At 44.3% G+C, this 26,171-nt stretch overlaps 2 long non-coding RNA genes across 2 annotated transcripts in view; both read right to left on the bottom strand.

Annotated features, from left to right (window-relative positions):
* Nucleotides 1-2,080: 2,080 nt before the first annotated feature.
* LOC127605428 (uncharacterized) overlaps nt 2,081-26,171 on the bottom strand; it is a 41,688-nt gene continuing 17,597 nt past the window's right edge. Inside the window, exons 3-5 of the long non-coding RNA XR_007963585.1 lie at nt 17,887-18,948; nt 7,197-7,286; nt 2,081-2,624 (exon numbers count right to left, since the gene is read on the bottom strand). This is a non-coding gene — a long non-coding RNA (uncharacterized LOC127605428). The remainder of the gene's footprint in view (nt 2,625-7,196; nt 7,287-17,886; nt 18,949-26,171) is intronic.
* Nucleotides 10,332-11,561, bottom strand: LOC127605436 (uncharacterized). The gene is made up of 2 exons (XR_007963593.1): nt 10,793-11,561; nt 10,332-10,739 (listed from the first exon to the last, which is right to left on the bottom strand). It is a non-coding gene; the product is annotated as an uncharacterized LOC127605436 (long non-coding RNA).

Raw genomic sequence — 26,171 nt, 5'->3', positions numbered from 1 at the left:
ATGACAAAGGACACCCCCAGCCCTCTGCCGCATGCCAGCAAGAGTGAATAAAGCCAGTTAGTGAAGCAGTTGTTTCCTCAGTTGTCCCGAATGTTTCTAAAAGTCCAAAGACTTCCTCTAACGTTTTATTCATTTTTAGACGAGAAGGTCAGGCGGCGCACGCTTGCCCAGCCATGCTTTGGCGAGGCCGTCACTCTCAACACGAGTCGCACGCAAACTTCATGTGACATGATCCGTAACTCCATCTAGAGGTGTTACGCTATCATTCCCACCATTTAAAGAGCTTTTCCACCTCCCCGATGACCTCGGCTTCGCCTCGCCGGACACCCAAAATGACCTGATGGCCACTGTACTCCGTGTGTGTGCGTGCGTACTTTGCGCAGAGGTCATTCCAGCATTTTCCAGAGTGTCTGTGGAGTGTGAGGGAATCCAGCATGGCCAGTGAGCATGTATATCAGGCCATCTCACGGCTGACTGCAGGCACCCCGGGTGGCCCGCCGTGGTCGATACCGCACTGGTGACTGGACACACAGAATGGGATAATCTCCTACTTTCTTTCACACACACACACACACACACACACACGCACACACACGCACACACACACACACACACACACACACACACGCACACACTCCATTGTACTGGCACGGCAACAGAGGCCTGCCCGGCTCTCCTTCGAGGTCAGCGCCAGCCTAAGGGCTGGGCGAGGCCTACGGTTCCACAGTGAGGACGCGGTCTGTTTACATGCACGGTTTGGACTATTATACCCTCTCTAGCCTCTTATTTCTCTTTTCCACTGCTCATAACCTACTCTTCTTGGCTCGGTTTTCCATCCATGTACAGTATTTTATGTAGTAGTGATTACCAACATTACTTTAGACAAGGCATGTTTTAGTAGCATTACACACATTACATGTGTTACTGCATCGCTTGTGATCAAATCCCGGTTGCTGAAAGTGTTATATTGATGCTAGTTTTGTTAACCTGTCCATGGCTTTTGCATTATGCGTTAGCATTAGGCTAGCTGACTTTCGTAAAGCTAAGTGCTTGTTTACAATACATCTTTGTTCGTCTAAAAATCATTGTGTCAAAAATAACCCAAAACGGGTCAAACGGGACCCATGTAATATTCACTCTGAGTACTCACCAATACTTACACCTTTAGCACTTTGCATCTATAAAATTTCATTTAACAAAATGCCAAAAGATTGTGAACAAAAGCCTTTCTTTTTGATGCAGATGATGATTTTCATTGAGGATTTACTTGATTTCTCCCCCAGATTTTTAAAAAGTATCGGTTGGCTGGTATCGGTAGCGTCTGTGATGAACACCTTGAATCAATGCAAGCATCGGCACTCATCATCCTTAATTTGTTCTTTCAACTACAACTGGGAATGGCAATAAACAGCTTGAAATTTACACTTAGCCTTTAAAAAAAAACCTTCACTGTCGCGCCCCACTCCCGTGTGTGTGTGTGTGTGTGTGTGTGTGTGTGGTTTTGAATAAAAGGTTTCATTCAACATCGTCAACTCGCTTCATCACTCCTGCTGCTCGGCCACAAAGACGTCTAATTGACACCACAGATTTGGGCCAGTGGCTTGAACGGTTCCCCTTCCAATCCTTCAGTCGCTGCTCAAGTCATGGCGCACAATGGGGCGTCCGCGGCTTTGTGTGCAGGCACGTAAACAGCACCCTGCTATGAACGACCATAATGGCATCCATTTACTTGCAGTTGGGGTGTTTTCATAAACGTTTTGGAAAAGTAGGGGAAAGTGCTCAATATTTCACTTTTAGGGTTGTACTGCCAGCACACTTACAAAATAAAATATTGTACAATAAAAGCAAAGGCTTTTTAAAAACACATTTATTGGAAATCACATCAGGACAATATCGGTAACATTGTACAAGTGATCAGTTAATGCTGTGTTCTTATCGTATGGACATCAATGGAAAGGAGATACTGGACAAAATTGAATGACTAAAAATACATTTTTATTGTTTAAACCCTTGTTGATCTTGACTTAATGTAAAATACACAATACATATATGATTAATGAATATCATTTTTTTTATTAAAAAAAAAGAATGTATTTCTTGTTTTTTATGAAGAGCAAAAATGTATCACAATTTCCCCCAATAATTAAATTTATTAGAACAATTGAAAAATGTGTTTCTGAAGAAAACAAATACATCTCATGACTCCATGAATTTAAAAAAATATTTAAAAAAAATTATAGTCACTTATCTGTGCTGTGTTTGTGTGTGTGTGTGTGTGTGTGTGTGTGTATGTTACACATACAACACATTTGACAATAAAGTTGTATCCAATCCAATCCAAATTTAATTATTGTTTTTAGATAAGACAATTTGGCAATACATGGTTTTAATTAGGCCTATTCATAACTTAACAAAAACGAAAAAGTGTGACTGATTTCTGATTATAGCTGTACTTCTAAACAGATGTGGTTGCTCAACCCCTTAAGACTCCTCAAAATACATTTTAGAAGCTTCTTCAATTGACCTGCTCTCATGACGACAAATAAAAAGCACGCACTTTGTTGCATGTGTTCCTGTACTTGATTGCAGCTTTACATCGTCATGGCGACCAAGAGTGGCCTCATCTGTGGAGAAAAAAAGAAAAATGGAAGACAAGTTAAAATCAGTGTGTGGTCACTATAATTATGGTGAGGAATAAAAGCAAGTGTGGCTTGTTGCAAACAAACAACGGAAGGGGGTGGCGGTTGTGGTGGGGGGTCAGCTTTGGCATATGTCCATGTAAGTGTGTGTATATTCACTTGGGCGTCTATCAGCTGTCTGCATCAATGGCGTGTGTGTGTGTGTGGGTGTGTGTGGGTGTGTGTGGGTGTGTGTGTGTGTGTGGGTGGGTGCGTGTGCGTGCGTGTGTGATCCGCAACCCCTTCGCCCTCCACTACCCCAGCCGGCACTGGTAGACAGTGATGGGTCAGGGGTCAAGACAGAGTCTGTCTGGGTTTACTCGCTGACCCTAACGCCTGCAGCATCAAAACACACGCACATAGACAAGTAAGGGGGTGGTGTCTTTGCCACCTCACCAGACTAATATCACCTTTGGGATTAGGCTCCAGACAGAAATACACTGACCCCACCCCCTCTACGCCACCCTTAAACACACACACACACACACACACACACACGCACGCGCACACATCGGATGTGCTTGCTCATAAAAACGGCCGGCACGACGCTGAGTCTTTGAGGAGCATCTAATTATATTTTAGGGGAGCAGTGGGACCGTCGCCATGATGAGAAAGGAAGCTAGCTGCTAAGCGTGCTACGCAGCGCACGCACCGCTAAAGACAAAACATCAGTGGCCATCGACGGTAAACTGGGAGCAAGCACGCTTTGCATCTTATCTATGGAACTGTGCGAGCAAGAAAGGTGCCGAGGAAGCAAGTTTTAAGAAGTTTTGTGGCTTTTCTGCATTTGCGGCTGGGATGAAACATATTCCCCATGATAAATTGGGCTTGACTATAATCCAAGCTGTGATCAATTTACAGCAAGCAGGATCAAACAAATTCCACGTTGGAAGATGCTTCGGATGGAAAGTCAAATCCAAGAAGTGTAAAACTGCTGAATCCCAGCTCAGAAATAAGAGGTCAAACACCAGAGGAACAGACTATGGGGAGTGGGGGCGCAGGGTGGTGGGGGGTGTGGGGGGGGGGCCTTAAATAAGCCTGAGTGTTAAACCTGATAATCCGCCTGCATTATTACAACATCTGTGAGGTCTACTGCGGCTCTGATGTTGATTAGCGAGACAGATGTAAACAATATCCAGGCTGAATAGGAGGAGGAGAGAAGCGGGACGACTGGAGACGAAGAGCCAAAGCGGGGAATATAAAGGAGGCCGCCCGAGAGGGAGCCGGAGATTTAGAGGTAAAAAGTGAGGAGACGCCACAGAGGAAATGGGCGTAACGTGCATGATTTGAGAAGAGGAGATCCTTTGGGGTCGGAGGAGAGGGGGCAGGGGATGGGGGTCTTCGGAGCAGCAGATTGGGAGACGGCACACAAGGGAGGTTGCTTAGCTGACTGTAATTTATGCAGAGACGATGCTGACGAGTGGAGGGCGTCTGGTGGGACCCCCTCAATGGGTCTGAGAAGTGAGGGGTGCAGCTTTTTTGGGGGAAGCAGTGAGGACCTTGGAGGGGTCTCAACATGCCATTCAGGCTGCGCTTCCCACCTAATGTCCTATTGAGGTCTGGGTACAAGGTCTGAGGAAGGCCCATAACCAAGCCCCCCCCCCCCCCCCCAACTTGTCCAGGAGTGTAGTCAGACTGTCTGGTACAGAGGTGAGCAAACTGCGGCCCACGGGCCGAATCCGGCCCTTTGGTCCTTTTAATCCGGCCCGCCAAAGGTTGGTTCACAATTAAGATTCGATATGAATGATTGCACTCATTTCAATTGGACTTGTAATGACAGGCATTTCACCGCCAGGTAGCGCATTGACTTGAAGTTGCAGAACACGGGGATTGGGGGGGGGGGGTCTTTTCGACCACCTAGGACCTTTGTATCGCTCTACTTCTACTGATCTGATCACAACCCATCTGCAGCAATGCACAGGCTAAATTAGGTCATCAACAACACTGTTGTCATTTTAAAAAGTACATTAATACAGTACTTTCATGCTTTTGTTCTGTTGATGTTTGATATGGACTGTCAACAAATACAGTTTTTTTTAAATGTACCATAGCTTGTGCTGACCTGGCCTTTCTGTCAAATTTTAAAAGTCAATGCGGCCCCTGAGCCAAAAAGTTTGCCCACCCCTGGTCTAGTAGATCCTCTGAACTGTCTGACTCTCTGCACCACCCCTCCCAGTTGTAATTGTGCCACAGCCCGAAAACGTGAGGAAAAAAGCACATGAAATAAACTCACCGGACAAATCATTAGGAACACCTCGAAAAATCTCATAGCCCCCTCATGAAGGTAATTATGGTCGTTTTCTGTATGCGGTGTAGTGACACGCTCGTGCAAATCAAATCCGCAGCAACAAACATATTACTAACCCTTTTGGGGACTGTGGAAAAAACAAAATGAAGTAAGTCAAGTAGAGTTGCTTAGGCACCAAGTCCAACATCAACTCAAGTCTTTGGCTAACAAATTTATTCCGTGACATATTCCGCTCACTACGAGTACTTTTCTCCATATTTATGATTGCCCGCGTGAGTCGTTTCGGTTTGTCACAGAGACTTGTGTCACTTGTGTCACATGACTCTGTTTTAGTAATCCATCAGAACTGCTGGTTAGGTTTTAGCCGACAAGAACTCCATTTGAAACATACTGGAGACTTTTTCTCAATCTGCGCTTGCAAAATACGATGTGGAATAAAACGAGTCGGTCAACCACAGCATGGAAGACCAAATTTCGATTTTGAGCCGTTAAGAGGAGCAGGGAGAAAGAAAGCACAGATGCTGAAGAATGCTGTAAATTGGCAGAACTCAAAACGATTTTAGTAGTTACAGAAAAGTCAATATTGTTGATAAGTGTGAGTGCATCCACCCGCCCAAGTTCAATATAACACAATTATGTAATGACTCGCCTGTTACACATGTGCAAAGACGGTTGATGCAAGACCGTTTGCTGTCGCTGATTCGGCTTTTGTTGATTTTGATTTAATATTTTTTAAAAACATGTTTGAAAGTCAGATTATTTCCAACGTTATGCCCAATGTGTGGCCTGCCATGGGAAGTTTGCACACCGTACACACAGAGTACTCTATGGTTGGGTGCGCTTGATGCAGTCAGACAGTTTAATAGCGGCCCTAACAGTACGCATTCCGGCGAGCATGCAGACGTCCACACGCACACAAAGAGCGTATGCGACACATACGCTATGTGATTTAAGGTGCGGCTCCGTGTGTAAAAAAAAATGGTTGAAAATGGAAGGCGCGACCCCGTTGTGACACTTGAAAGTGAAAAATAACGCCACTTTCAATAACGTAAAGGCGGTGTGGAGGTACGAAACAACAAGCTAAATGTCAGTTTTGCGGGCTAAGTGGTAGGAGAAAGGATTTGAGAAAAGCAGATCGTTTGTGTCGTTTATTATGTGGCAACCGTGTCTACTCCTAACTGCAAAGGTAGGCTTCATAAAGTATTTTCCCCCTACATTTTTGGTACCGGTAATTAAAAAACACACTCTGTAATATGGATAGGTTTTAAAAGTAGTGTCATGAGGCAAGACAGTCATAAAATATATACCGGTACTTGATATTTAGCATATTTCGTTTTTGTCACTTTTTTTTTGCCATTTACAAATCCTAAAGTAAACAAGCGACATTAATATAATGGTACCGGTACTTGGATTATATTACTGACTACATTTTTTTTAACAGGTAACCATCCCAACCCTGCATGTTAGTCAAAAGTCCATGTAACCTGCATTCTGTGTGTTAGCTCTGTACAATTTCTCCTCTCATAACAATCGACACATGCCTCATTGGATTGCGCTCAATTGTGCCCTTTTTACTCGTTACCAGTGAGCATGACTGGAACGTTGGATCTCCCCCACCCCCCACCCGTTAATGGAGCGGCGCACTATGGAACCTTCCCTTCACACAGGAAGGTGTGGATGAGGATTTAAAGCTTTGTTGCACTGTGTAAACAGCTTCTTCAAACTCAACCTATGAAGATCCTGCTTGATGAAAAACATGTATGTCAGAATTCTTTCTTTAGGTCTCATGCGTGCCAAAGCAGTAACGCATGGATAGGGGGTGAGGTAAACTGTATGAAATGAAAATGTATGATTGTATTTTTTTTATCCCCCCCACCCATCAAATAATTTGTGGTACTCCATATTCCTCGATACATCCTGTTGTTTCAGCCCTGCCTGTCCCTGTGTATTGATAAACACCCAAGGAGAAATTAGCAGACACTTGTTAGACAGCAAGTTATTTTTGGTTCCAAGGGGGCGATTTGAGGAAATATGGTACTTTCAATTCACTCTCAGACATTTTTCTTTCAAAACAAAGGCCACAATTTGACAGGTGAGGGCCGAACATCTGCTCTCACCGTTGCTGCACGACTGATAAAACACAACATCAGGAGCATCTCTTGACACACAGGCAAACACGCGCACACACAGTAGATCGCTCTGTGTGTGTGTGAGTGTGTGTAATTGATTAACAATGTTGAGACAACTGTATGATGAAAGTGCGCACACACCTCCACATGGTCCACGTTCCCTTCCCTTCTCGTCACGTGCATGCAGCAAGGACCCCATCCTTGTCAAGCCCTGTGCTGTCCACGCCATGCCTGATGGGAAAAAAATGAGTAAAATGAAGGGCCTGCATGCTTTGTTTACAAATTAAAGACCAGCCCCCCTCCACACACACACATACACACACATTTTTTAATAAGAGTTCATTCACTGGCAGGGGTCTCAACTTGTCATAACTTCGCCTGCTAATATTGTGCCAGTGGGATGTTAAGATGATGTGAATACATTTTCAAGAAGATAGCAACCGTACTGCTGTCGTAGAGAAGGCTGCATTGCTTGTTATTGTCACTACCCCAAAAGAAAGTATCAAATTTATATATAGCTTTAACCCTTTCAGGGACAGCTGCTACCATAGTGGACAGCTTATGATTTTAGCAGGTTATAGGGTGCATGAAAGGGTTAACGGAAGAGGAAGGATTTATATGAGAGCTGACTGCTACATGTGATCAAATAATTTTGTCTTTAGACATGGTGATAACTAGATGAAACTAAAACCTTCAAAATCATGTGAATGGTACAATGGTTTGTAGTAAGGACTGGCCTGTAGATTTTCTATTTTAGTGAATTCGATTATAAATGGAGGCGGCCCGGTAGTCCAGTGGTTAGCACGTCGGCTTCACAGTGCAGAGGTACCGGGTTCGATTCCAGCTCCGGCCTCCATGTGTGGAGTTTGCATGTTCTCCCCGGGCCTGCGTGGGTTTTCTCCGGGTGCTCCGGTTTCCTCCCACATTCCAAAAATATGCGTGGCAGGCTGATTGAACACTCTAAATTGTCCCTAGGTGTGAGTGTGAGCGTGGATGGTTGTTCGTCTATGTGTGCCCTGCGATTGGCTGGCAACCGATTCAGGGTGTCCCCCGCCTACTGCCCGGAGACGGCTGGGATGGGCTCCAGCACCCCCCGTGACCCTAGTGAGGATCAAGCGGTATGGAAGATGGAAGATTATAAATGGAACGGTCAAGGACATCTTGTTTTATGTTAGCATCAGTGCTAACGTTACTTTGGGCCAATTTGGAGCCAAATGATCAAGTTGCTGTTAAAACAATGTCAAGTTTTGTTACCGTTTAGCATGCCCGCTCATTTACTTCGCTAGCGTCCATCCAGGAGCCCTGCTAAGTCATTTCAGGCCTATCTTGGCCACCTTTGCAGGGGTAAAATACAGAGGACATTTGCACCTTGAGTGATGCGTTTAATCTGTTCCATGTTCCACACTTGTCACTCACAACAGTCACAAATCAGCTCTCCCCACTGAAACTAACGGACATGCCATTAATCAGTTCTAGCCTCCCAACCCAAAATATTTTTTATCATGTGTTAAATCAAATTCCTTCCTATTATGATTGCATTGTCATTCTCATCTAAATTGTTAGCATGTGTTTATATGTTTTCATCATACCAGGACTAGGACTGCGTCTTGCTTCTGTGTCTCTGGTTAGACCCAACACAAGCCGAGCTTTTCTGGCAGCATATTTCCAAAGTTATAATGAAGGACCAGACCGGCACAAGGTCAACGAAACATCCAGCTTCCAATAGCTGCAGGGGCCTGACAAAAAAGCTCGTTAATGTTGCGGGCATAAATTGTTCCCAGCAACTGTACTGTCAATTAAGATAGCATTTAGCATTAGACAAAGTAACAACACAACCATCGGTCACCAAATTCACTAGCAATGTTTAAAGTTTGTTTGCCATCTGTCAGAGGATACACTCCTTTGCTCGAAACAACCCCCGTGTAGTTGTGTGACCAAGAAATGCACGTAAGACACGTGGCGCTGCCCGATGTTTTTGATCTGTCTCAACCTAGCTTAATAGCGCTAAATCTGTCAAACGTATGGTACAATTAGAATAAACAATTTCAAAAGTAATGCGTCTCATGGATGATTAAAAAATAGATATACTGTTTTGTGTATACATTTCCAAAGGTCTTCCATTTGAATGGTTTTGAAGTAATTTACACTACAAGCCACTTATGACTTGGCTCGGCTTCAAACTGATTAAATAGGACAATTTATTTTCCGTTGACTGTATATTTTGTGGGAGCAGTCCATAAAAGAATAAAATAAGAAAAAATATGGCACCTTATTTCATACTGCAGATATTTCAGCTGCTGATTTTATTAGCAGATAAACTGACCCCGGAGTTGTTGTCGCGACAAATTTAGAGGATGGAGGATTCCCGCAACTTTTTAATCACAATGATGTAAAAGGTGAGCGGGGGAGGTGCGGCCCGAGGGTACATAGCAGCAATTGAAGAAAGCTGGTTCAAAAAGAATCAAATAAATAAATAACACGATAATAAAAAAGTGGGCCGTTATAAAGCGGGCGCAGATTTAGTAGCTCGGAGGAGAGGCGGCGGGGAGGAAAAGACGAGGTGAAAGGGGTCAGCGGGGATGAAGGCTAAAGCCTGGGAGCGAGCGAAAGATGGTGGTGTGTCAATGCCTGTGTGCGTGTGCATGCATGTGTGTCAACCCCAGCTGGGCAGACATTTAACTTGACATGCTGATAGGGATTTAAGCAGTGGGTGGCTGCAGTGTGTGTGTGTGTGTGAACAAGGTGAGCGGTCACCGAATGTCGTCGCTAAGCTTGATTTCAACGCGAGGGCTGAGACGATGAGGTGGCCGTGAGACGGGATGTTGGTTCTGTTGCAGGTGGACGACGGCTCCGCCCGTCCCCTCCCTCCAGGCGGAGGCGAGGAGAAAGAGAGGGGCCGACTTGTGTTGAGGTGATGAAGGAAAAGTTCTTTCTTTCTTTCTTTCTATCTTTCTTTCTTTCTTTCTTTCTTTCTTTCTTTCTTTCTTTCTTTCTTTCTTTCTTTCTTTCTTTCTTTCTTTCTTTCTTTCTTTCTTTCTTTCCAATGAAGCAGAATTGCCCCCAATGGTGGAAAATGAGAACGCTAGTTCCGTCCAATGCCCTTGATTTTTTTTTCCATATTCCTCCATTAAAAGTATCCAAGTAGCAAATTACATTTGTATTACCAACGGGATTACAGCTTTTAAAGAGCATTCTTCATTTGGAAATGAAATATCTTAACACGTGTTTCAAATACAACCTGACAGCTGCCTGTTTCTCCTTTGGCACCGCCCCCCCCCCCCCTAATAAATTAAAAACTAGCACATTTCAACTGCAGGAATCTTAGCTCAGAAGTAGGAACCTCTGGAGGTCCTATCATCTAAATTTAGCCACCAGAGTAATTTTTCAACTTACCAAAGCAGACTATACTTTCAAGAGGTAAATTCTACAGCTCTCAATATGATTGATTGGATGTATTTGTACTATCTTGTGTGTAGATTTCATTTTTTTTCATTGTGCCAAGTTGACCCATAGAGGATAAGCAGTGTTGATTTTTACTGTTTGTACTTATACACCGGTATGGAGTCTGTACTCTTTTTTTCTTTTTACTTTTATTCAAGTAAATGAAGTTGAATCAGTCGTTCTGTTTTTACCAGTCTTTTTTCTTTCTTGACACAAGTAGCTGTGTGAGCACTTTTTCCCACTCTTCTTTTTTTGTTGTTAGCAATTAACTCTTTAAGTCCATGTGTGAACAATACCATCTCAACTGACATGTTGATAGTTACTCCCTTTATTCTTTTTAAACTGCTGCTAAAAGGAAGCTACAGTATCTCTTATGACACATGTGTTTATTCATTCAAAATAGACTACCGGTAATTGAGACTTGACATCAAATAGAGGAAACCCGTTCTTTACGGGTGTCAAAATATAATCGAAAAAAACCCCCTGTGGTATTTCAAGACACCTATACAGTCCTGTATACGATGTTCACGGCTGCGGCAAGTGTAAGAGGTGCCTGGCTACCTACTTTGGGGTGCACATGAGATGAACCCTGAGCTGACATGTTAAATTACAGGAGGCAGCAGACTGAGACAACCAGGGGGGTGTTGCTGGGGTTGGTGGGGGGGCTGTCAAAGTGTCTGACCGGGTTTCACTCCATGGTGCTGCAAAGGGGGCGCTTATTTGACCGGGGGGGGGGGGGGGGGGGGCTACAGAGATGCAGGACTGATTCCTGGCTTGATTTGGACTTCTGGAGACGGGCCAGAAGGTGGGTGGTGATGAATCCCCCGACCCAACCACAACTACACCCCCCACACCCACCCGAATCCCCCCCCTATCCCTTTTTGCACCAAGTTGTCCATGGAGCAAAGCAATAAGAAGCAGCTTATAAAATAAGCAAACACCGAGACAGCTTACACAGTCGGCCAGCTGAGGGGGGAGGGGAAGGGGGGATGCAAACACACGCACACAGACGAAACCTCCCCCTAGCGCACTACCACACCCCTGACCTTGACCCCTGCGATCATTCCAAACCTGTTTCTGAATGAACGTCAGCACAACTGGGCCGTCTAGCCACATAATAAGTGCAACTTCCTTCACTACACAGACTCCCCCTTCGTCATCGTCATCATCATCATCATCATCATCATCGAGCCCATTCCCACGCTCGCTGGATGACTGATGCGAAGTCTCGGCATCTGGACGGAAAAAATTGTTGTACATGGCTAGATAACACTGAAGACCTTATTTTGTGTATATGCAATCATATTAATTGTAACACAAGCCAAAATATTAGAAAGAGCACACTGTGCAATTTTATACTCAATCACCACAATGTTAAATCCACAAATTTAAAAGTGAACATTCTTTTCTTTGTAGAGGACAGATTTGGACTGAATCTTTATATTGTAGATTATGCATATATACCTACAAGAGCAAAACAACTGAGTAGGAAATCATACAAAACCTACATTATCTTTTTTAATAAATTGGGGCATAATGAGAAACATAAGACCTTTCGTCATCCCAGAAAGGAAAGGGAATGCCAGGAACAAAAAGAAACATTTTATCAGGATAGAATTCTTTTTTTTAAAAACATTTTTTCTCAAGTGCACTCCAAATAAAGTATGAAAATGTAAAAATGTTCACAAATTGGACAATGAGACACATGTTGCCTCATCAAGGCAAAAGTCCATGACCAAATATGGTTTCTCGCACTTACAAAAGGGGCTATAGGGCACCGGTTTCCATACAATAGAATACAAAAGGCGAAGCTTTTCAGTACAAAATCCTACTTAGCGTCGCCACTGCACGTAGGCTGTATGCACTCATGCACATCATTCATCATACATGGGGTTGGCGTCATATTTTCATTAGGGGCATGTCTGTGTCGAGCAGTGTGGCCTTTCACTTGAGTCCGAGCAGGCAGTTTAATCACACATGCAGCACTACTCAATTTTCATTCCTTTTTTTTTCTCCTCATGCAGCCTCCATTCCACTCTAGCTTCATAATTCTGCCCTTCAGTGCCTGTCTGGCCAGGTGCAGCGTTTTCAGCCGGTTGGGATGACATAATCACTGACTTGGAGCAATGCACCCCCCCCCAATTTGCCCAAACTCCTAACTTCTTTCCCAGAATTCGAAATAAGACTTAGGGTGACTACCAGTGTAGCAACGGGAGCAGATTCCTACATAAGAATATATTGTACTGATATCATGATACCTCTTTACCGAAATGCAAAACACATTTAGTAATGTGAAAACATTAGCTGGGTCACTGAGCTGAAGTCTGAAGACAAAAAGTGATACTGGTTTGAATTCCAAGTTGAGTGGAAATGCCCGTTGAACTCCAATGAAATGAAGTAATTGAGAAGAAACGATCGCTGCGCCTCAGCTTGGTTGCAAGGAGGCACGTAAGACAAGTGGAACGGGACTGAAAAGAATTGAGCGATGGCTGTAAATGCTTTCAGCAAGTATTACATCAATGCGACACACACACACACACACACGCGCGAACAAAATCAATAGGGAAGCAAATAAAAAGCAGCAAGCAATCTGAATAAAGCACAACTAAGCCCACTCTCAAAATTGTCATTTGCAAAAAGAATACATAACTGTAATTGAATAGATCTTTGGGAAGTGTTGGTACCTTGTCAAAGTTGACAGAATGATATTTAAAAAAGCCTTCCAAATCTTGAGTGATTAATATTTTTGGGTCCGATAAAGCGGAAACATATAGGGACAGCAGCGACATATATAGGAAGATGAAGCAGAGAGCATGAATGACCATGACACAATACATTCCGAGAAGTAAGATCTGGAAATAAAACACGGGATTTTTTTTCAGTCGCTATCATTTGCGACTCATGCATTTTTTTGTTGTTGCCTAATTCACACAATCAGTGGTAACATGTTAAATAAATTGCTAGCAAATGCTTGCTAGCTTTCAGGCCGGCAGCCAAATACGACTCAAGCGAATCAACAGGAAAAACAATTACAGTTGGCGATACTTCGCCACATGCCAAGTGACTGAGAGCACATCAACTAATGTGCCGCATTCGAAAAACGGGTAGCACGTAGCATATTTTAAGGCACCACAATGCAATATTTTGGACAATATTATTTTTTGCTAAACTACAAAAACATGGCGTGATTGTCATGAAAAAAGTGGATGGTCAAAAAGAAGAGGAAAATACGAACAATGAAGAGAGTGCGGATATTTTGAGAAGTTTTTAGCAATGATCAGTTGCCCTGTTCACTGACTGAAATTGATGCACAGAGACTCTCCACACTTGGCTTTTTATCTACAGTTACATAAGTAATTAGAATTATAGTGAAATAGTATTGAAAAACAGAATATGTACATACAGTATTGCTATGGCTTTAGCAGCAAACTGATTATTCAAATTTCAAATTCACTTTTTGCTTATAGTGTGCACAGGAGTTGTTGGTGCGACTCACTTCACGGGTCACCACGTGAGTTACTTGTTTGATGAGCACAATTTTGTGGCAGATGCTCTTCCATGATGCCGCTCACCAATTTTCTTTCCGGGCTTGCACCAGCCGTGACTGAATATTGGAACCAAAGCACAAGTATCTGTAATACATGAGTACCCAGCCTGACTACTTTTGCCATCTGAAAGTGTTGTCATGGTCTCTGTACACTTATGGCTGAACTGTTTTTTGCAAGACAAGTGGCTACCAGTGCAGTGTGTCTCAATATCATAGTTTATTCATTTATTTGAAATGTGGATGATGGTAAAGAATGTTAACATGCTTCTTAAAGCATTGCCCGTATATTTAATCAAGGTTTTATGATGGTGACAATTTGATGCTGGCATTCTTTCTAATTCATTTATTTGCTACATGAAAATATTCATATATTAATATTAACAAATCGACATTTGACTCTCCGTATGAAATTACACCGTACTGCAGACCACCTGAAGCAAGCTCATCTGTGCACAGTATGCCACCGAAATGCACAGCTTCACTTGCATTCATTAGCATAAAAGCTTTCTGCAGGAGAAGGTGGGTGCAGAGTGTTTTCTTTATATCCTTTAAGTAAGTGTGAATGCAAACAGTCAATGGATTAGAATTACTCTTTGTACAAGTGTGCGTGTGTGTGTGTGTGTGCGCGCGCGCGTGGTTAAGTAAACCTGGTTGTGGGTTATGTTCATTCTGCTGCTGTATAAAACATGACACTTCCATTGTTATTATGCTAATGACAGATAAGAGGCATGCAAGACTAATGTCTGCTTGTGAGGACTGACAAGGCACGTTTTAACCCAATGATGCGCCGAACAAAACAAACAAGAAAAAAAAAACGATTTGTCAAAAATGGTGTCAATGTTATACTCCAGACCTGAAGGGGGCAGCAATACGCATTACAAAGTGCCTAACACGCCACATCAGAAAGAGAAGAACTTTGCACAAATTTGTTACAATAAGTTTTGATATTACATTAATATCAAGTGGAGTTTAAAACGTACAATATTAAGGTGCAACCATGCTGTAAGGTCATCTTTAATACTGAAATGTGAGGTAAATCTGCAAACTTCACATGAAAGTCTGTTTTTGGTGCTAAAGTGTTGCTGTGTTGGTTAGCAAGGGAGTTGAAATGGGGCTTAGCATTCGCTTTTTAATGCTTGTCTTCATGACCAGGTTTTGCAGGTAACAAGAAAACGACTTTCTGGTTAAGGCAAATGGCCAGTTGATGAAGAATAGCACTATATTGCAACATATAAATATAATAACATAACACCATAGTTAAAGAGAATGCAAATGTAATGAAGTCAAACTTCTGCAGTACTCGTGCGTTAACGTGTGCCTTTAGTGAGTGACATTAGGGTCTGTAGTCATTAATGCGGGCTTTTTAAGTGTGAGCATCTGCTCCATGCTCCTTGTGAGTGTTCTCATTTTTGCATTTGCTTGTTAGTGTTTGTCTAAATGGTTGAAGGAGCATCAGCGATTGCGGCTCTTTTTTTTTCTTTCTTCTGTCACTAAACCCAAGGAGCAGTGTATACATAATCAAAATATAACAAACACATCATCCAAGCAATGGCTCACAACTTGAAACACAATTGGTCCACTCTTAAGTCAAGCTGCCATTGCACATTGTTTAATAAAAATACCCGACTAATTTCTAACAGTAACACACTGCCGTGCGGTGTCCTAACAGTCAGCAAGCAGGGGGTGAGTCTTCCGACGGGATGATGGCCTACTTCCAGGGGGTGCGCAGATAGAGAGGGTCCACTCCTAATTAGCCCTGACAGGTGAAAACAACCCCAAATACCTGAGGGGCTCGCCATAAAATGGCCAATCGCACACAAACATAAACACGGAGACAAAAACGGCAAGCGCAGGGGGGGGGGGGGTACACCAGCACTGTTGCGACGACACAGCAGCCTGCATCCCGCTGCTTGTGCACGGATAGCCCTGATCCCCCCGCGCTTTGACAAGGCGTAATAAAGCGCCGCATTGTGTGTGTGTATATGAGGGCGGCTGGGGAGAGGGGTGGTGGGTGTTAACACAATGTTGCATGCTGAGTGCTGTGAGAAGGGCGTACACCGCCGGGTCCCACGGCACAGCAGCACACCAGGGCCTATAGCAGGGATCCGCGAGCATGCTAATGAGGCCATTATGTATTGGACGCTCCTTTCCTTTACAGTGTGCCTGTCAGCGGAGGCATGAAGCCCGGCACAGATGTCACATATGGCACAATGCGGCAACAACGGCAGCGTCTCCCAAAAAGTGGCGGCCGCGAGTGGAAGGCTCCCATCCAAAAGTAGAAAAGGGCATTTGCATAGGTAATGAGGTGAGCTTAAAATGCTTAAGACGCTGGCCACGCAGGCGACATTCACCCGCTAATTGCCCTCACGGCTTATTCAATCAGCAGCCGGGCAGCTTTTTATTCGGCTTTTCTTTCAACGCTTTTATTTACAGCTGAAAAAAAGGGGGAAGGAATGGCACGGATGGAGCGCATGCAAATGCAATTACGGTGTATTTGCATAGCCGTTAACATTCGGAGGGCAGATGGCAAACAGCGGGCACTCGAAGAGAACGCCCGAGCGCCATCTTGGCCGAGCGAGACAGCTGGCAGATAGCGATCGGCCATTTTGTAAGCACTGTTGCCAGGCGGAGGTGGTAGGAAAAGGAAAACTCGAGGCGCCAATCTCGCCGCGTGCCAGGAGATTGGCGGGAGTCGCGCTGTAATGAGTTGGTACATGCAATAATAACAAAAACGACACAGCAATCACAAGGCTCCTGTGAGAGGAGCTGCTGTTGCATTTATGCGCTAATTTTGACTTTATCACCCAGCAACAACAGCCTGAGAGTGCACGTCTGCCAAGGATCATGCTTTTGTCAAATGCCCAATCGCCAACAGTATACAACAGGGATGACATTTTTTTTCCCCCACATACAGAAAAATGAGGGGCACTGGGGGACAATGTCACCTTATGTTTGTAAAACCTGAACGAAATCCAATATAGTCTCGATTGACCTATCGTGAGCATAATTGAATCAGTCATTTTTTTTGTTTTCCACAAAAAAAAAAGTAAAAACACATCTCAAGTAAGCACACAAGAAGAGAGCAGTTCCCTCAATAGAAAATTTGCGGCGTAACACATTAAGAATATATTACATTTTTAGCAAGCACGTAGGGCTTTTTTTTAAATTAACATTGTGGCAGTTAATTAAAAACTGTCTCGAAAGAAATTTGGGTAATGATATGATAAGGAGTTAAACACATTGGCTAGGGGCTATTGATGACAAAGCAAAAAGTTATTTGTATAGATTGCATGATATACTGTAATATTCAATTTAATAAAATATTCCAAAAATAGTGTTATTATCTCCAATTTTTAAAAAAAATCACTATTTTTAATATTTTTTTTCTTCACATTTTTAAATAATTTTTAAAAAAAGTGTGATGACTTGTAACTTTCAACTTTATTCTTTTTTTTTTTAAATTGTGGGTGATGTTTACTTTTACCTTCTCTTATCAACTCCTGATACGGACCAATAAAAAACGTGCAACGGGCTGCAAATGGTACTGGTGCCAGATTTTAGATCCAACTGATCAAGGCTTAAATAGATAAAGACAAAAATCCGGATCAGATCTAGATTGAAAGTGGTACAATTTACATTTCGATGAAATCACTGAGGTGGGTTGTACAATTCACTCACTATAAAATATTGTTTTTTTTTTTCAAGAATTATGACGGCAACCCCGTCGCCCAAATTAAACAGAACCATCTTTGAAAGAATCGATTCATCATCAGGCAATACAGATTGTAGGCCAAGCAAACCGTTGCCAATATCAACAACATAATGTGACGTGAAGGTACTCACCGAAAAGTAGTAACTCTGCCTTGAGATTTTCAGGATGGATGCCTTAAGTCCCATGTCATGTCTTCACATTAGGATTTGTTACAGGTAAAAAAAAATAATAAAATAAAAAAAGAGTCTTATTATATGAGGAAGGAAAAAGTAGGCTCTCATTAGCAGTCATTCATTAGCAATGAACGGTGGACCTGAGCTTGCAAACAGTGAGGAAGCGGCGAAATCCCTCATCTTTTCCTCCGCTCCACCTGCTAGATCAATACTGCACTTCCATATCCTCTGAAGGCGGCTGCTCTTAGTGTGGCTCAGGAAATATAAAGCAATAACAAAAAAATGCAGCAGATTGGAGACGAAGTTGTCCTTTCATCCAAGCCCGTGAGATGAAGGTTTTCTTGGGCTTGGATAGCGTCCTGTTCCCCCCCCCCCCCCCCACCTCCGGCCCCCCACCTCTGTGAATCCTAACAGAATCGAGAAGAAACTCTTGCTTTTTCCCACATATTGGCTTCTTCTTTTCCGCTCTGGCGTCCCCGCCTCTCACTGGCAAAATGTTTATTGAGCGGCAAAAAAAATCCCTGCGGGCCGAGCCCACACCGAAACATCCATCCATGTGTGGGGCGGGTGCAAGGGTGAGGGCTCTGGCCCAGGACTGTTGGAGGAAGCTGGAAAAAAAAAGATGGAGGTGGGAACTGGCGGTCGGTCCCAGGGCTCCAAGGGGCCCGCGGGCGGTTCTGGCCAACCTCTGCTAGCCTCTGTATTGATTTGACAGCGCGGAGGCTCCTAGCCGGCGGCGACGGGCGCCTCGGCTCGCCTGCCTCACCTGCATCTCTCCTGGCTCGGGCCCGCCCTCGCCTGCCCACTCTGCCTGGCCTCTGTACGCTTGCCGGGACCCCCGAACGCAAACGCCGGGGGGCCTGTGCGAGGAAGGCAGCCAGCGAGGCCCGTCATGGAGATCCACAGCTGTGTTCACCTGCTCCGGGTTCAGCCGCTTCCTGCAAAGTCTCCTATCCATCCCTCCTTCCACCCACACTCCGAATCCTCCTCTTCTTCCTTTTCATCTTTTGCCTCATCTCTCTGCAGGACACAAACACAAGGAGAAAAAAATGGTTAATCGTAAATTTTGCTGGAGTTGAGTAAGAGTTCAGGGGTGAATATTCTGGTATCATCTCTCGGCGAGCAGCATGAACCGCCTCATCTCAAAGAGCAAAGACCGTTACGATTGGAGGTCTGACACTTAAGACATTCGTGGTTTTTAGATACCGGTGGCGACCCATCAGTGACAACAAAGCCTTCTCCACCAGCCGAAACACGAGCTGAAGCATTGACTGATATTTACAACCCAATTGCCAAAATTTGTTCCATAAAATATTATTAATTGATTCACAACTGTCTTCATTTTGTAGCGTTTGTCTTAGCTGCACTGCTTCCAGTGCGTGTATGTGGATTCCTGATACAACGTCCGTTTGTATGCGTTGCCATGTCACTCTAATCTGCCCCATGACCTTCAGAATCAGTAGTGCTGCCATCTTACTCCCTCCCAATCAGAATATCAATCATATGGCAGCTTGCAGTTACGATTACAAGTAAAGACTCACACACGCACGGGCACAACATGAAAACTACACACTGGACAGCCAGATATGATCATTCAACTAAATCTACCAAATTTTCAATCTTTGCTCTTTCTTCTACCCTTTCATCCATTTTCCATTCCACATATCCTCAGTAGAGTCACGAGGGTCGCCGGCGCTCATCCCAGCCGACTTTGGGTGAGAGGTGGGGTTCACTTGGGGCAGGTCACCAGCTAATCGCAGACCTTTCTTCCTCTTCTTCTCATTCTTAATACATGTTACTCCAGGTTGGGCCATCAAATAGCAGATTCTCGGTCCAATACGAATAAAATTTAGAACGCGTGCAACAGAGAGTTGTTAAAATGACACTGAAAACAACGGGTTTGTTTCAGCTGAAAGCTTCCAAATTCATCCGTCCATTTTCTGAAACGCTATATCCTCACGAGGCTCGCGGGGGGTGCTGAAGCCTATCCCAGCCGTCTTCAGGCAGTTGGCGGGGTACACCCTGAACCTGTTGCCAGCCAATGACAAGGCACAAAGAGACAAACAACCATTCATGCTCACACTCACACCTAGTGACAATTTAGAGTGTTCAATCAGCCTGCCATGCATGTTTTTGGAATGTGGGAGGAAGCCCGAGTACCCGGAGAAAACCCACGCAGGCCGGAGGCGGAATTGAACCCGGTAGCTCTGTACTGTGAGGTCAACGTGCTAACCACTGGACCAACAGGCCGCCCAGATTCCTAATTATATTTTTAAATTGGACATAGAAGAAATGATCCCTAAAACTGCCAACGATTCAAAAGGACCCAATTTACATGTTGGAAAAAAATACTCCAAAGTAAAGAAGTTGATTGTGTTGATGCCAAAGAGCGTGTGAAGGAACGGAAATATTTGGACTGCACCAGTGCTGCTCTAAAGTGGTCAAAGAATCACTTTGTAGGTTTTGTGTCAGCTCGAATCATTCAAATGCCTCCAGCAAACTCTCTTATGATAATAGCAATTTGGTGGTGGTGGTGGTGGTGTGTGTATGTGTGTAGGGGGGGGGGGGGATTCATACTTCCATTGTGTGAGAAAGAGCCAATGCCAAATTCAGCCCCCTCTCTATCTCACCACATTACAGCATTCACATGTCCAAAATGGAGCGTCTTCTCTGCACTCAAACAACAACAACAACAAAAAAAAGCTAAACAGCCTTCCACTGGAGTACAGAAGGGGTGGAAGTTGCAAGAGTGGCCGAGTACGAGAGGCAAGTCTAAGAATGGGGGGTTGGTGTGGGGGGGGGTTAGGATTCAAGGGGGCACGGATGTGGGACAAGGGGGTGCGCTGCTTGTCTCAGACACAATAATGCTATTCATTGGGCTCAGACATGGGTGTTAACTCCCCTCTGACCGAACACAATGGACCTGGGCGGCTTCCAGGCAAGCCTTGGTGATATTGTTAGTTCAGGGCTGCTTTGTGGCCACCGCGGGACACAGCCGACGCATTGTGGCCTTGCGGGCGGGATGGATGGAAGGACGGACGGACGGACGGCCGGATGGATGGAGGGAGGGAGGGAGGGAGGGAGGGAGCTTTGAGACGCAAATGGAGAGTTTGTCAGTGTTGAAGCGGAGAGGACAACGGGGGAAACGGGGTCAATGGGCCTTTTGGTGCTGCCCCTTGGCTTTGGACTTGCATGTCTTGGAAAGCTGTTCTTCTGAGAATTGAGTCTAGGATTGAAAGGTATCACCATTCATGCAATTTCACGACCCCATTCTTTTCTTTACTCGCACCTAACAAATCCAACATCCCTCAAAATGCCTTCTTGAGTACCTGCCTGAGCCCAAATCACCACTGAAAATCTATTCCTAAAAAATGTTCGGCATGTGCTTCACCAGGGAGGCTAATGCCCTGTGAGGGTTGCTTAAGGCTAGTGAGGGTAGTGCCCCGTGGTCCCTGTTGGTGGCACAGCGGGGATTACACTCGTCAACCAGCGGAGACAATGATCTCCCCTCCCGGGAAGGGAGTTCAACCTCTCGAACAGTGATCGAGGCAGTCAACTGATGCCTCACTCAATTAAGGGCCGTGACGAGAGGGTGAGGAATGGACGCGTGGGACGCTGAGGAAGGATTAGAGTCAGCCGGAGGGAGATCAAAATCTCAGGTGTCCGTACTCCAAAACTCCCTTCCGCTCCCTAATAATATGCTGCAAAACTATACAAATCCATAGACGGAATGCAGCAGATAATCTTATTAGACTGGACTGCAACGGATATTCAGTTAGCGGGAGATGCTTCTGCAACACTTCACAGGGATTTGGCAGTCGCAGGTGGGGACGGGAATCGAAAACTGGTACTTTTTGAGAACCGGCTCCAAATAATTTGATTCCTCGGAATTGATCTGTTTGCTTTGCTGATGATTCCACTTAGCAAATCCGCTGACGTCGCTGTTACACTGTGGAGGACTACGTCACTTAACCATCATTTTGACAGTGGCTTGCCTGAAAGGCCTTCTCTGCTAGCCCAAACCTTATCAGAAAGTCAAACCTACATTGACAACACACACAAAATGGTAATAATTGATTTCCACCAATCATTTATCTTCATTTCACACATTTTCTCTTCTCTGATTGGTTCAGCTATGTTTATCCCACTGGTTGATTGAACTTAAAATGTGCACCAAAAATGGATTAAAAATTCATTTTCAGTGAGTGGGACATTATGTTCGCTTTGTTGCTGCAGACCTGTGGTGTCTAAAACGTAACACAAAAACAGTCGCATTTCTATGACATCATCCTTGAGCTTCAACAAGAGCGCCTTAAGAGCAGATGAGCGCCCCCAAAGGTCACACCCTACATTTGCTCCTGGCAGGAAGTTCAGGGGTAATTCTACATCCCGCACAGCCGAATACTTTTGGGGAAATAACGTGATATGGCACCGGCGAGGCTCTTGCTTTACCTCCCCCTCAGGTCCTCCCCCCTCGCTATCCCACTTGCCAGATAGAAGTGCTCAGCAGCTCCCCGATTGTTATTGATCCTGAAAGCGAGCCAGTAGGGGGGAGTCAGTGACGCTCAACCACTCACTCTCGCTCTCTCTCTCCATCTTTACCTCCATGCAACTTTCCTCCCTCCCGCGCGGTAACTTCATTTATCAAGGTTAAAGAAGTCTTTAAAAAAAAAGGCAAGAGGGGGCTGCCTGGATGCCATCTGACTGCATGAAAAAAATCCCCTCAGGCTGCTCGTACAGAGAAAGATGACACACACACACACACACACACACACACACACACACACACACACACTTTGTGGTTGAGAAGCCAGCTGCAAGTAACAAAAAGTAACAAAAGTAACATGTTCTGGTTTATTCTGCTTGGCTCTCGACGAAGGTGGATGCTTTTTGCACTGCTCCTCCTGCCCTCACCCCACCCTTTCCGTGCTCGCTACTTAGTCCTTGTGCTGTCTTTGGCTAACTTTTTTCCTAGCCTACCGTATTTTTCATCCGAAGAACTAACCATGGAATTAGTTGGCTGGTCTCTCGATGTAATCGACAAAATTTTTTCGACGAAAAGAGCGGGCAGTGGGGAGCCTGCTTGCCCTCCGGGGACACTTGCTGCTGGATACGCCCTGGATCCATGGAGAAAGTGGAGACCGGTGTGCCTGGCAGTATTGTCCGTGGAGGATGTGGAAGACATCTACATTATTGGCCCTTTGATAACAGGTATGCTGCTGTTCGGTGTTGGCAGCTTTCTGTTCTATCGCAAAATTCAACCGACGGGAGCGGCTCTATTGGAAGTGAAGAAGCTGCCGGTCACTCTGGATGGCTTGGCGCGAATGTCCAACACTCAGACTCAAGCGGTGACTGAGCTCAACCGCAATATTGTTGCGGTTTTGGAGCGATTCCAAGCGATCGACAACACCATAGAGAAGTTGGAATCCGCGCTGCGGAAAGAATTTTCGGGTCCGACTGATCGGCGCCAGTGAGGAGATACAGACCAAGGACTCAAGGCTGTCTGGAATTGTTGGCGGCCGTCCCTCCAAAACAAACAACGCTAACTGGCCTTTCCCCTGGATGGAAGTACGCAGGGAGTCCAGGGCCCCCACCACCACCCCCCTCCTTCTCGGCCATGGACTGATAAGCCAGGACCGTCTTCATGATGAGTAGACCTCGACGAAGCAGCTATGACCTGTACACGCATACACATACAGAACTGGACAACCACACGCGCATACACATCCTTGTTATCACCGTCTTCATCGCTCGTGGTTCGATATGCGGAGCGCAACGGTGACCGTGCAGCTGGTCATTTCGGCCGCGTCGCGGTTACCCCCTCTACGCCCCCCCCCCCCCCCCCGTCCCATTTATCCTCCCCCCTTATTACATGTTGTGTCTTGTGACTTGTTGTAACTGTCATATGCTTATTTATGTGCTAGGGCCTTTTTTATCCTGGACTTAAATTATCCTCGGAAGAGGACAGTTCGAGCGTGTTTTTTTTCCCCCTCTCCCTACCCAGCGTTTTCCTTTCTGAATTCTGATTGTAATTTCCCCATTGCGGGACAAATAAAGGAGATCTTCATCTTAATGTTCAACTTCAGGGAAATCAGGACAGATAAAATAAATAAATAAATAAATAACAATAACAAATCCCTCACAGTCTTTTAAAAATCTAGGATAAAAAAGTGTGTCTCTCTATTATTTTTATCCGGAAACCATTTTTCATGTTATTTCTTGAACACGCTACCACTGGAGCACAAGCATTTTTTTTTGGTCATTTTATATTTTAAAAATATTGTTTTAATCTGTTGGACAGTGACAAAACAAGCCATAGATTTGTGTTGAGGCATGTTGGTCCTTTTACACAGGATAAAGATAAATCACATCAATGGGATGTGAATACTTCATTACCCCTGAATGTATGATAAATAAACAGTAAACAAAAAAACACATTGCAGTGGATTTTGGGATTCCTCTCCTAATCTTGAATAATAATAATAATAATAATAATAATAATACACTGAGATAAACAGAAATGTATATTTGGACAGTAATTATATTGTTCCTGATTATCTTTTTTAATACCAACAAAAATTAGTTGTATAAAAAAATAACAAAATCCCCTTTAAAATTATGTATGGTTGAGACACGTTTCAAATAAAAACTCAATCAGGCCTCTGACTAGCTTGTTAAATCAGGCGAGCAGAAGTCCAAGGATATGATTTCCTTTTATTGCAGGATTACATTAGTTCCCATTTAATTGCAGTATTTAATTTCATTTTAATGCAGTATTTGAATGTTTAAATTCAGTGTTTAACTTTATTCTTTTATTTTATTGTAATGCACGTTATTTTCATTTCGCATTCTTTTTATGTTATTGTATTATATCTTTGATTGCATTTTATCCAGTAGTATTTTTTTAATTTTATTGAATTAGGTCGGGCGGCCCGGTAGTCCAGTGGTTAGCACGTCGGCTTCACAGTGCAGAGGTACCGGGTTCGATTCCAGCTCCGGCCTCCCTGTGTGGAGTTTGCATGTTCTCCCCGGGCCTGCGTGGGTTTTCTCCGGGTGTTCCGGTTTCCTCCCACATTCCAAAAATATGCGTGGCAGGCTGATTGAACACTCTAAATTGTCCCTAGGTGTGAGTGTGAGCGTGGATGGTTGTTCGTCTATGTGTGCCCTGCGATTGGCTGGCAACCGATTCAGGGTGTCCCCCGCCTACTGCCCGGAGACGGCTGGGATGGGCTCCAGCACCCCCCGCGTCCCTAGTGAGGATCAAGCGGTACGGAAGATGAATGAATGAATTAGGTCATTTTACTGTAGTATTTTATTTTATTTTACAGTAATGTATCATTCCATTTGGATTGGAAAAGGAAGTTGGAGAGCCAGGACTACACATGTTTCCCTCAACAACTGTTTCCAGGTTGGCCTTGGCTGGGATCTGCACAGTCTCTCAAAAGCTCTGTTCTCATTAGCGTTACTGAAAGACGGACAGCACGGCCACAAACTGAAGTTCACACAAATCCAACAAAGCCCTAATGGCCTTTTAACTTGTAGCTCGCTCATTTGCGCACAAAGAGAGAGCATGTTTAATAGACAGCGTAGTCGCCATTGTCTCCTGTTTGTAAAAAGGCCTGAACACGTGTTGTGCATCCTGTCCGCCATTGTCTATGCGACCACTCGACTTTGCAAAAGCCCTGCTTGGCACTCGTGAAGGCAAAGCCACACACCAGCGTGCTCCAAAGCCACACCTTCCCCTCCCTTTGTGCGCCCTAATTGCCACAAGGCGTCTTCTGGTGGCTGTGTTGTTTGCAAGTCTTTGTCTCTTGCTACACAATTGACTCTTCTTCACACGAAAGGACGGCGAGGCACATGAGGAGAGGGCGAAATGTGAAAGAAGAAAGGGAAGCAAATCAAGATGCAAAGGTGACAACGACAGGAAATGAATGACATTTTACTTGATTTGCATGTGTTTGATTTGAAAAATAAGATTAAGATATCTTTTATTTCTCACACACTGGGGAAATTTACAGTCTACAGCAGCAAGATTGTGGGTAGAAAGAAGAAAAAATTAAAAATGATGATGGAAATTAATGAGTTTTTATGTGATATATTTATTATATATATATATTTATTGAATTCATGAAAAATAATTACAATTAAAATTGTTTATTTAATTTCATTCATTTACTAAAACCATTTTTGGGGGGGGGGGCAATATTGTCTCAGTTTGAATTTGATGCCTGCAACATGTTCCA

Source organism: Hippocampus zosterae, chromosome 8, assembly GCF_025434085.1.
Source record: "Hippocampus zosterae strain Florida chromosome 8, ASM2543408v3, whole genome shotgun sequence".
Classification (NCBI taxonomy): domain Eukaryota; kingdom Metazoa; phylum Chordata; class Actinopteri; order Syngnathiformes; family Syngnathidae; genus Hippocampus; species Hippocampus zosterae.
Note: the sequence above shows the minus strand (reverse complement) of the source record. Positions and strands in the feature narration are given on the sequence as shown.